Source organism: Chroicocephalus ridibundus, chromosome 16 (genome assembly GCF_963924245.1).
Source record: "Chroicocephalus ridibundus chromosome 16, bChrRid1.1, whole genome shotgun sequence".
NCBI lineage: Eukaryota > Metazoa > Chordata > Aves > Charadriiformes > Laridae > Chroicocephalus > Chroicocephalus ridibundus.
In genome coordinates this window covers 7,103,653-7,116,241 of record NC_086299.1, presented here as the reverse complement: position 1 = coordinate 7,116,241, position 12,589 = coordinate 7,103,653, and the positions used below count along the sequence as shown (strand labels likewise).

Genomic DNA, 12,589 nt, shown 5'->3' with positions numbered 1-12,589 from the left:
ATCTTGTCACCTTTACATAAATCAGAGTGAGCAAAAGAGGGGTTGAGACACACACCAAGAGATTCTCTCCAACCTGTAGTACAGTTGCAAAGACAGTCGATGCATTCTGACAGAACAGCTGTATACATCATTATGTTAATTAAAATTAAAGTCTCATCTACTTAGCATACAAGCAATTCACTGAACCTTAGTGACAAAAGGAAGGAACCATTTCCTCAAAAAGGCATAATCACATCCAACTTGTTCAAGTTGCCTGCTTATACTGAAGGCCACAGCGTAAAGCAGATAGAAAAGTATTTAAGAAACAGTCTTGGCTATTTTTAATAAAACAAAGCACTATCAACTCTCACACACACACAAAGGAAGTGGTAGGATAGATTACGTCAGCCCTTGCCTCAATTCATAAATCCTAACCGCAAAACAAGGCAAATTCTTAACTGCCTTTCTCTGGAAAGATGTTTGAAGTGAATACGTGCAGTTTAAGGCTTAAAATACGCTCTCGAGCCCCACTTGCTGATGCATCACTGTCAGACAGCCCGGGGGGGGGGGGGGGCCGGGAGCAGTGCGGGGGGAGAAAATGGGGTAATCCCACACAATTCCATCCTGCCGCCAGATCAAATAATATCTCCCCCACCGCCTGCCAAGCACCCGGCCTGCCAGGGGACAGTCACCACCCAACTGCTCTGGGCTCAAACCCACCTTTCCCTGGTCCCAGAGATCTTCATAAAATAGTTTAAACACTACTAAATTACAGGGTTGGAAAAACAAATAAAAGCTTTTAACTGCTGCTCCCACACAATTCTCAACTTGCTGTTAAGGCATCTAAAAACGTCTGTCTTGTGATATTCACTAGGCACAAAGTATTCAAAAATGCGACTGCCTGTAAGAACAAAAACTGACAAAAATGCAGAGTTGGTTGCACGTCTGGAACTAATTGCCTGCAGATTAACGGCTTTACATTGGAATAGTGTTCGGCTGTAGGGTTTTAAATCCAGTTTACTTTAAACTGAGTTCCCAGAAGAAACATGTTGGTGGAGCATCTGAAACTACACTAAATTGCGGCTCTCCACTTTCCTACATGCCTAACATTAATGTTAAGTTTTTTTAAAAAAAATAAAAATATTAAGTGGCCTTGTCAACACGGCAAGCAGCCCCATATGGCTGTAAGGAGGCCATCCAGGCACACAATGCCCCATGCAGGGCAAAGCCACATGTACTGGAGAGGAGCTTAAAACCAATTGCAAAACAAAGCAGAGCTGGTTTCTTCCTCAGGAAACAAAGTGGCCAAGCAGATCTCCTGTCGCTATCTTAAAACACGATTAAACACCGCTAAAAAAAAGTTACACCACACACCGTACCAATTAGTACTTCAAAGACATTCCATTTTAACAAGTGCAGGGAAAAAGGACTTTCTTTCAGGATAAGGAAAATGCAATCCTTATCTCATTTACAGAGAAAAAAAAAAACAGAATTAAACACAGCACTCCGTTTAGCTTAACTGTTTATATTTAGAACACAGAGGTGAAGCATTTGTTATGGAAAGAAAACCCTGCAAGTCTGAAAGCCTTCTGAACTTCCCAGGCCAATAAAAACTACTGCCTCACCTCCCAAGTGAATCTAACTTTTTTCTGAAAAAACTGGAGCACCAAAAGGGGAAAGAGAGAATTAAGTCAAGCTTTTTCTCCATCCAGGTGTTTTTCTGTGTTATCATTGGCTAAGTAACAATTAGTCAACTTTTAGAGCAACCTTAATTTTCCTCTTGGGAACACAACGTGTACGCACACAGGCACCGAAGTTCCCCGAGGGGTCTCGGTTCGGAGACCCACTCCACTGCCCCCCAGATGGAATTTTAAAGGCACACACACACACACCCCCCGCGGGACCCCCCTCCCCGAGGTCCGGCCGCCCGGGGGTGGGCGCGGGGAGCGCTAACTCACCGCCAGCCCGGGCTCGGCCGCTCCCGGGCGCCCCAACTCGCCGGCAATCCCGGCGGCTCCTACCGGCTCACCCCGGCGAACCCCGATGTCTCCCTCCGGAGGCCGGGGAGGCGGGGGGAGCCGCTGTGGACCCCGCGAGGAAGAGGAGGGCGCAGGGGAGGGCAGCGGCCGGGAGGAAGCGGGGGCGAGGGGAAGGCGCCGTCGGTGAACAAAAGGAGGCCCCTCCGCCCGCCCGCCCGGCAGCTGGGCCGGGGTGCGGAGCAGGCGGCGGAGCCAACGGCGTCTCCCGGCCCCGCCGCTCCCCCCCGCCTCCCCCGGCATGGCCCCGCCGCCGCCGCACGCCGCCGTTCCCCGCTCGGCCCCGGGGAAAACCCGGCGCGGAACCCGTGCGCCCCCCCCCGCCCCCTTCCCCACACCCCCCTCGCCCGGTTCTCACGCACCGGCCCGGCCCGACCCGCCGCCGCTTGCCCGGCTCCACGCACACGGAGAGACACGCTCCTTCCCCCGGCGGCGGCCCGCCTCCGCCTCCGCCCCGCTCAGCCCAGCCGGAACCGGGAGCCCCGTGATTGATGGCAGCTCTTTAATAGCGTGGTCAGCTAGAAAATGCATCCGCAAGCAAGATGTTAAGGAGGCAAAAGCATCCCCGGGAGCGGGCGGCGCTGGCAGCCCGGAGCTGCAGCCGGGAATATTAATGCAACCAGCCCTTCTCGCCTCTCCCAGCGCTCGGCAACACACACACGGGGGTGTGGGAAATGCAGGGAAAATAGAGGGGTGGAGGGAATCCATCCACACACGGCCATCCTTCCTAAGATGGATAAGAACAGGATGCCTGGCCAGTGGCACGTTCAAAGGCACTTCTACGCAAGGGGTCTGTGGCGGTCTATTCCATTAGTAAGCCATTTTGTTTAAAAATCCTTCCCGCGACATCTTCCTTCCCCCCATCGGAAACAGAAATTCATCTGCTCTGCAAAACACATTCCTTTTAATTGTATTTAAAAAATAATGAATATTTGTCTCTTACCATGTGTCTTCATGCAAACCTGCAACTTGTCTGAACCTCACAATGTCTTGCACTGTTCTTTAACACCACAACCGTGACCTTTCAGCTCCAAGTACCAACTTAATTTTACAGCAAAGCTTTGCTATTTCCCTCGCAGAATAAAATGCAAAACAAGTCATCTATATAATCTGTTACCTGAGGGCAACATACACTTTTTCCCTGCCAAGCAAATCCATTTCCTAGTAGCATTTTACCTATAAAATAAATAGGGGCGTACACCTTCTCTGATATAGTTTTACAAAGCCAAATTTAAAAATAAAAAATTATGATAATCAAGGTTCACAGACCCAGTTAATTAGAGCAGCAAACGCAAGTACTGTATGCCAACTTATTCCTTCCAGATGCTGTTAATTATTTGTAGTTGTATATTTTCCCTCTATTTATCCGTAGGTATTTCTCCCACGTTTTGTACCTTCACACAGGAGTCCTTCAGGAGACAAAGGTCCAACTTCAAAATTTATTCTGTACCTTCTAGAAATAGCTACCTAAAACCACTAACACAGCTGAAGTAGCTGATTAATTCAAATGCCCTTGCCACATTGCAAGACTGCTATGATCAATACAAATTGAAGACGGTGTGCAGCACGAGCTTCGCTCCTACAATATTCATCGTATAACAGCTTCTGAACTGGAGCCTATCTTTGAAAGAACTGGTTCAAAATAAGCTTTGTAACCAAGTAGCCATGCGATAGCTCCAAACCTGCCGGAGCTGAAATTCAATCCTCAAGTCAGTACACAAAGAAACCACATCGCATTTATCCTTACTTCAATTTTCTAATCAAATGTGGCCTGACACCTGGCAAGTCATAGAAGGGAACTTACTGCTCCAGTGTGTATTTAAATCAGTGTTTACTTCCAAGGACTTCCAAAAGAGTTTTCCAGCACTAAGTTCATTCAGGCCAAGTTCCATTTATTTGAAAAATATCCTGTTTGATGGTATTTGTTCAAAACACCTTATCCCTCCAGGAGAGATGACCCGCCAGCTTGGACCACAAATTCTAAAAGTCAGTATACATGGGAAAAATGCACTCGAATAAGAAAGGAAAAAAAAAAAAGGCGGATCTGTATAGTGTTTGGTATCCTATCTTTTGTTATCCTATTAGGACGAAAGCTGCTCAGTGCAGAGTCCAGCATCCAGCAGTCTGAACACAGCAACAGACCTGGAGAGTGTTCTTGAGTCTCAGACGCTGTCTTGCAAATCCAAGGCAAGCCAACTTCAGAACCGGGCAATGTGGGAGACGGCAGTGAAATCAGCTGAACGCCCATCTGTTTTTACACAGCATATTGGAGATTCTTGAATGAACAGAACAGCTACAGCATTCAGTCACTGACATCAGAAACAACTGAACTTTCCACTAATTGGCTTTCCTATGAGATACGGAGATCTGCCCCCATTTCATAGACTAAAACAAAAAAATAAAAATCCCCCATGCACAGAGTACAGCCCCAAGCTCCATTTTGCAACAGGGACTTTTTATCTTGTCTTTTGGAAATGGATTATCAAAAATGAAAAAAAAAAATCATTTATTGGGCATGAAATACACCTTTGCTAGTCACAGCATTAAAATAGAAATGCTGTTGTAAGTTTAAGATCAACTAAAAGCATGCATATCTGAAAAAGGGAGAAAAAAAACAAACCTCATGAGTTATACGTACACAAAACCCATCAAGGCTACTCAAGCAGGAACTAACTCCAGAAGGGTGAGGCAAATATGCTGTAGAGAAGGAGAGCTGGAGCAGGCTTGAGCGGAGATTCACAGACTGATGGTGATTCACACAATTGCTGACAGACCTCGCAGGACGCACTGTTGTGTTTGGTCCAGCAGGCATTAGCGAGCTGGTGTTACACAATGAAATAAAGCTCAATTCCACCGCATGCACAATCCAGGCCAGTTTTCCTGGCGGCCTCCATTTATCAAAACAAGCCTGTCATGTCGAGTACCATTAACAGATAATGAACAGAGACAAGGGATGCGGTTACAAGCAAAGCCCTCTGCGTGCTACAGGCCTAAGCACGCAGCCAAGGGAGCCCATACCTGACTTTACTATAAAAATTATAATTAAATAGAACACCTAGTTGAAGAAACGTTACAGACAGTAAACAACTGAAGCTGGAAATTTGAAAAAATAAGGCTTTGACTCGGTATTTGTCGGTAATTCCTTATGTTGCTTAAATGCATGTACACATACACCCAGGCACACCACCCCTCCTCACAGCTAAAAGACTGGAAAGCACCCGTTATCTTAGTCCTGTGTTTTCAGTGCTTTCCGAGAATACTGTAACACTTCGTAGACTGTACCTACGCACGTCAGCTCATGAAAGATTGAGCACTGAGAAGTGACAGACAGTGTATCTTCAAAGGGCTGTAAAATGTGCTGCTTTCTAGACATACTACTCATAACAAACACAAATAATTCATAACTTCGCACAAGTCTACCATATTTGAAGCATATTAAATAAAGACATACAAATTTGAAGCGTATTAAATACAAACATAGAAATTCGAAGAATATTAAATATAGACATACTCCCTCCAAGTCACAAGATCTATGGATCAGCAGCATTCTCCACTTCTTCCAACAGAATTAGCCATCACATACACATAAACATTTCCCCCACTAGCAAAACTGTTCCAAAGGAGCAATTTCAGGTTTACCAGATATGTATACACTTGAAACACAAACTAACCATAAACAGGCTTAATGAGATTATACAGATTAAATGGGTAAATTAATTATTTTATTTTTTTTTAAAAAAGAGACATCCAAGTCAAAGAGGTCCCACAAACACTTAAAAGCAGCTCACTCCGAGTTCATGCAGTCGGCTCACCCAGGTAACTTTTTTAAAAGCAGGTTCAAGTACGTTGCCTGGCTTGCACTAATTGTACAAAAAAAGAAGCTGTGAACTTACTTTTAAGAACACGTGGAGCTGTGATCACGGCAAGTGTTTTCTAAAAGCTACTATAACACTACTTGCCAGCTTAGACAAGCAACAAGTCCAACACATTAAACCCCTGCTAAGCCGAACCTATTTTTAAAAGGGGACTTAACACTGTCTTCAGAGCTCCACGTAAATCAAGCTCTCCCTTTGGATCCGGCATTGGGCAGTGGGGAAGAGAACGGCAGTAGTTCCAGGAGGACAACCTAACAGCTTATTATTGTCACAGCACTGTTTTTCCTGGTGTGTCACTTAATTCCAGACCTCATCAAAAGTTTCCCTTTCCCTGGCCGTGCCTATATTCCCAGCCAAAATAACAATGATACTTCCAGTGCAAGAAAAAGGCTGAAGCAGAGGCAGTTTAAGCTGAAAGTTAGGAGAATTCCTGAGGCAACACGTCAACTGAAGATTCCTTAGCAAAGGAGCTGAAAAGTAGGCTGGGCTACTCGCGTGGAAGGTCACCTCATAACTGCTCGGAACAGGAGCACTGAATATTTGTTACCTGTTTCTATCTGTTTTCCATGCAACATCAAAGCCTCTAGGCTCTACCTGTTCTAAACACAAAACCTTCGGTCAGGTTAGAGGTAATGTTTTCTTCCTTTGCAAATAACGCACTGTTTTATTCTCAGCTGTGTTTATACTAATAAATGATACTCAGCTCTTGACAAAACAGTTACTACTGTCTACACACAAATTCGAACCTGCTTGAAGCAGGAAAATTGTCTCTACTTGCAGATCTGTGAGCACGTGTAAATACACAACAGGAAACATGCATCAAGTTTTAAGCAGCTTCTTGCCACAGCTTCTTTAATTCAGCTACAGCTTGTTCCACAATTATATGAGGGTGCTTTTCCACACTGCTAAAACGTAATCTCTAAGAGGAAATTCAGTGCAATGTTATTACTGCTTCATCATCATCAAAAGGCCATTTCATTCTGTAATCCAAGCCCGCCTAAGGAGACGGTAAACTCTGCACACAGTTAAACACAGTCAGAGTCTTGTCCACTTCCACTCCACCACGTTTGCATGTGCAGCAGTTCCTAAAAATCAGCACATTAAGATGATTTTAATTTAGTGTATAACTGCTGCAATTTGGATCAATCATTTCCTTGCCACTCTCAAATCCCTAAATGGAACCCGTACCCTTTACGGACCATGAACTTTCAGAGGTTTGGCTTTTTTTGTTGGATTGGGTTTTGTTTGGTTGATTTTGATGGGTTAGTTTTGATTAGTTTGTTGTTTGGGCTAAGAGGTTGTTTTTTTTCCTCAAGCCTCTAAGTACACAGCATCTAACCTAGAAGCTGCTAAACCAAACTACTAACACTATCACACATTTTATGGTTCAAGAACTTTGACTCCTTTCCTGTACTTACGCAGTGTTCAGGTTTATATTTCAGAAGACCTCCAGTCAAGCTGCATGTCCTTCCAGCTCACTGTTAAATTGTCACACCACATCAATACTCTGGGAAAGGAGGACCCTATCAAGCACAGAAAATTCTGAGGACCTTCAACAACCCTTTAACTGCTCTTAGGCCCAAGAATTCCAGGCACCGCCCTTGCTGCAACTGCCACCGACAACTGCCACCAACGACTCCTTTGCCACCCCTGTAAGGTAACACACCTTTGGGCCAACTCCACCTGCTGAGAGGCACAAGTCTCAAGAGCAAAAAAACCCTCCAAAGAAAAAAAAAAAATCGAATAAATGCCAGGACCTGTGCACTGGCGGTACTTACTGCTTGTTAATAGGAAACAACACAAGTTGCCTCAGATTCCTCCGCAGGCCATCCAGAACCTGCGACGCAGCCAAAGAATTACTGTTGGTCCAGACAGTGCATCACTGAGCTGTAGAATGGGGATAGAGACTTCAAGGCCATGAAGTCCAGTATAACTCCATTCTGTGTCTTGGAAGAAATCTGGCAGGTTATTTTTATACGGCATCTTGGATGCACGCAGCATTTGTCACAGTAGGAAAGAAAAAACACAAGTTGCTCCCGCCGGGAGCTGTGAAGACTAAGGCAATTCCCATGCTAGCATGTGAAATCTCAGGATTTTACAGGAAGGCCTAGCTTAGGAAGTGTTTTGGGGGGGGAAAATACCCACAAAACCAACAAAAAAACCCCTGAATACAAACAGATCTGGCCCAGCCCACTTGGAGTTCCATCTCAAGTCCCCATGCAATTAAGTGAATGCTCACAGTAATGTCAACCCAAACCCTTCTCCCTACTTTTGCTGCTCTAAATGCAGAAGACTAAATTCCACCAGCTACGCAAGCCCCTGAAACCAGACTTCAGTGCGCCTCACAAAAAGCCCAAGTAAACACAGACACGAGGCAGAGAAGGGGAGACAGCATTTTCTATTTCCAGTTAAAACTGAATGCAAGGACAATGCTCTGAAGTAGGTGTACTTCAAAAAGGACCAAATTCAGCCAGAAGCAAAGTATGCTTTCTTTGGGAAGAAAGGAGGAAAAAAAGAAAAGAAAAAAAAAAAGATGAATAACCTGAGGAATGCAGCAACTTGGCAAGCAGTTTACAATGTTCTGTTTTCTGTGCATAGGTAAGTTATGTACGAAGTGTAATAAACTCAGTTGGGATATCACGACCAAGCTACCAGGGAACAAGTAGTGAGACAAGTAACTTGAAACCCAGCTACAGCTTTCATATCCAGAAATCAAAACAAAACCAGACAAGACAAATTTAAGCAAAAAAGTTTGTGTCTGCTATTCACAAAAATCACTTTTTTTTCCCTCCAATATTTTTCCTCTGGTTTGTTTCCTCGTCTCTGTAGGGACCAATACTTAAATTCAAAAGTGTTTTTGTAGAAAATCCCTGCCCTGGGAAACTCCAAATTACAGAATGGTACGTTGTAAGCCAAAAATATCAAAACAAAATCCACTTGTGTCTGCCAGATTTTGTGGTACTTACAGCAAGACATCAGCCTGTTCAGCAGCTCCTTGAATTTAACGACAAACTGACAACACACAACTTATTTTTGAAGGTATTATCTTAAAGAAAACATGAAGAAATCCAAATATCCGTCAAGAAAAAAAAGTCCTATTAAAAAATGAAAATTTACATCCAATAAATGGATTTTAAAAAAAAACCCCAAGAGATTTGTTCTCAGCTGTATATGAAAAAGCAAAATAAAACTCTCACTAGTTAGGTGCGTGTGGGGAAAAGGGGAGGGGTAAAGCTAAAGAAAAGGAGGGCAGGAAGAAGTAAGCAAATGCATCTTTTTCAACTTCATCAAAGCAGTTGTTTAACAATGGAAGTCTGCCCGTTCTTCCCTCCAGTTTCTACTAAAAGTAACGTTGGGAATGGAAAACTTGATACCTCTATCAACAGCCTGTGGTATGTTTAAACTATTATAATATAAAGCATGCTCATACTCACAAGCTAAAGGAAATGACTGCCAAATGTTTCCTTTACAATCTTCCTTCCAGAGTAAGACAGATTCTTTACCGAGAGATTTTTCTCACCACACCAAGTATAGCAGAAATTAAACTGATATGTAAAATTCGCAATGGGTTTACAGTTTTTTACTGAAATCATAGCAGAGATAAGACATGTAACTACAGCTCACAGTTTTTTAGTGTAGTAGTCACTTTCACATTCAAAGGCTTCAAAAAAATTCAATAGACTTTTTTTTTTTAAGTGACAATAACCACAGGATGTGACCGTACCTATAATAATCTTTTCCTCCAGACAGGGAGATAAGCCCTAAAAACAGGAAGTTTCTACTATAATCTTGAAAAAATGTTACAGTCTGAAACCACATGACTCCAGTTCAGTTACATGGGGAAGAAACCCTTGATTTCCCAAAACTACGGAAGAAGATACGTCGGGTATGAAACTAATTCAGGCATTGCTCCACCACCACCCCCAGAATCCCCCAAACCATGCAATAACGTCAAGGTTCTTAGTTTATTCCTCTTCTCCTTTTTCCTCCACAAATTCGTAAGAGTAAGCAAACAAGACAGCTTTTTGCTCATAGGAAGAAATAGCATTTTATGTCAAAAATTGATACTTTCCCACATGCACCCGTAACTTAAGAGACTTAAAAAAAATACACCAGGGTAAAAATTGCAACCAAATTTAGGCAGGTATCCATCTTGACCACGCTGTAGCTTATTATACTTAAGAAACTATGCCTTTATCTGTCTGAAAAAGGTCTCTGTACACTTTGGAAGACTTGATAAAGAGAAATTCAGAACTGTACTGCTCAGAGTGCAACATGACCTTCCTCAAATCAGGCAAATTATTTAAGCAGTTTGCTGGCCTCAACTTACTTTGACTTGGTTTTCAAACAGATAAGGATTTACTGCTGTAGGAGCATCTTTCACACAGCAGCCTTCAACCACCTACACAGAAGCTTCACCTGAACTAAAAGGAACGGCAGACTTGCGATAGCTAATATCAACCAATTAATAGTCAAAAAGGCCTTTCAAAATTAGTTTCACAATATTCCTCCCACTGTAGATGAGGAGGTGGCAATAGTTAAGCATGGTTTACGCTAGCTTATCAAGCACTCAAAAGAATGGATCCTGCTGTATATTTTAACATAAATCAGTTCTGCGCTACTTGTCAAAACAATGCATATTTTCCTATCAGCATTTAACAAAAAAAATAACACAAAAATCACACAAAGTACTTGAAAACCCCATTCACATGACTATTTCCTGACACAGAACTTCCTTCAAAATTCTCAAGTAAAAAAACACACTAGTCTTAACTATGTTCACCTTGGTTTCATATATAATGCAGCTTCTACAGAAACACACAAATTAATATTTTTAGGACGGCTGTACTGGCAACATGCCAGTTTTCCCTGACACTGTTCCTTCAATGGCCTATCAGAAAGAGAATTTAATGTAAAAGGCATTCGAGATCTTCTATTTAATTGTCTCGTCTCACGACATGGAGAGAAAACACATGAATCCACACAAACTAACACAGAAAAACTTAAAATACATAATCCCCATCAGAATTGGCAGCCAAATAATTTCAAGGCAACATAGTAATTCAGATATGCAAGCGCTACGTAATTTCTTGAAAGTACTTACAGAAAACTGTAAAACATCAGAACACCATTCCCTCCCATTCTAAGTTGTGTTCCAGACGTTACATCTTGGATTAAATCAACTGCCTGCAGGTTGCAAATCAAGACCTTACCGAAACACAAACACACAAAGGGACAATTCCATAAAACAAAGATTCATTTAAGAAAATATTTACATGTTCTATATTAAATTTACAGAAAAAGCAAACATTCCTGGACAAAAGGAATGCATGAGTTTCAGAGGATGTGCGGCAAGTTTCCAACATAACAATACACAAACAGCTTTAAAGCCACTGCATAAGAAATCTCTTTTAATAAGAATGGCTCAAGAGTAATCAGTGACCATTTGTAATGAGGTGACATGGTCAAGCTGCAGGACGCCATCTAGTGTCAGCCTCCTCCAAGAAGCATTATAAAACCCACCAAAACACTGTAAATTCAAGTCAAGCCACAAAGACCATGTAGAAACTTCACTTTGCAGCTGCAAATTTTAAGTTTTCAGGTTTCCCCTCAAGTGCTGAAAACAGCATTAAGAAAAAAAACTACAACGCACAGAGTCAAGCAACATCACACAAAGTTCTTTCATATGTTTGGTTCCCACTCCAGCTAACAATTGGATTCATTAACCAAGACCTGAACTAAAGAACAACAAAAACAGTGTGCAAAGTGCAGAAAAATCCAGAGGAGCACAGGCAGGTCTTCAGACCTGTGGTACACAGAACATTAGACATGTTCTTGGTTTGGTCTTTGAGCAATTATCTCATTCTCTCATATTAAAGCTTAGCAGGCAACTTCCTCATGAAATAGAATCTACTGCTTTGTTTTTTAGGATCTGAGCATGCCAAGGGTGGCATACCAAGAGGCGAAAACATAAATTAAAGGTTACACTTTGTTTCAATTTCCCTACCATAGTCATCATTAAGCAGTCACAGAACACATTCCAGGTCACCCATTTCGTTCCTGTTTATAACCTCCGGTCAAAAAGGTCACACTGCATCTAACTTCCATGCAGATGCCAGTGCGTAGCACAAGTCACGGCTGTAAAATATATTAAGTGGGGGATTGTCAAGAATGAGCTAACAGGAAAAAAAAAAAATCAACTAAAAGTTTAGAGAAGAGGGGGAACTGGAGAGCTTGCTAACTAGAATTAAAGCCTGTCTTTTCAGGCTCATTTGTACAGCAGTTGTTAATAGTGGTTATATATTAACAGTGAATGCAATCTCAGGAAAACAACATGAATTATATTCCATAGTCTCTCTTAACAGACATGTTAGCCATGATTGCTTAGTCCATTACTCAATTTACAGGATTATGAGACATCAATTCCAACCCCACCCACATTTTTCTAAAGGAGTGGGCAACTCAATATGTAGTTGTCATCCCCTTTGCTACTTCTTTCTTTGGGAGACCAATAACCAGATACGCAACAGACATATTTGAAATCAGCGGACCTCACTGGACAAATGAGGTCAAGAAGCCACCTGACAATCCTGTTTGATTCAGTTCTTGGAATGAACAGACAGTGCCTTTCATGGCTTCCACTACAAAGAAACCCATAATTAGGCCTCGTTTTTGTTAGTTCATCCAAAGATTGAAGAT

General features: G+C 42.5%; 1 protein-coding gene across 5 annotated transcripts in view; it reads right to left on the bottom strand.

Annotated features, from left to right (window-relative positions):
* Positions 1–12,589, bottom strand: part of RERE (arginine-glutamic acid dipeptide repeats) — a 243,149-nt gene that overhangs the window by 191,045 nt on the left and 39,515 nt on the right. For 4 of the 5 annotated variants that reach the window (XM_063354197.1, XM_063354199.1, XM_063354200.1 and 1 more), the window contains exon 1: positions 2,378–2,515. The exons of the other annotated variant lie outside the window; for it this stretch is intronic. The gene's annotated coding sequence lies outside the window, so the exon portion shown is untranslated. Of the gene's footprint in view, positions 1–2,377; positions 2,516–12,589 lie in introns of those variants that run through there. 5 annotated transcript variants of the gene reach the window in all.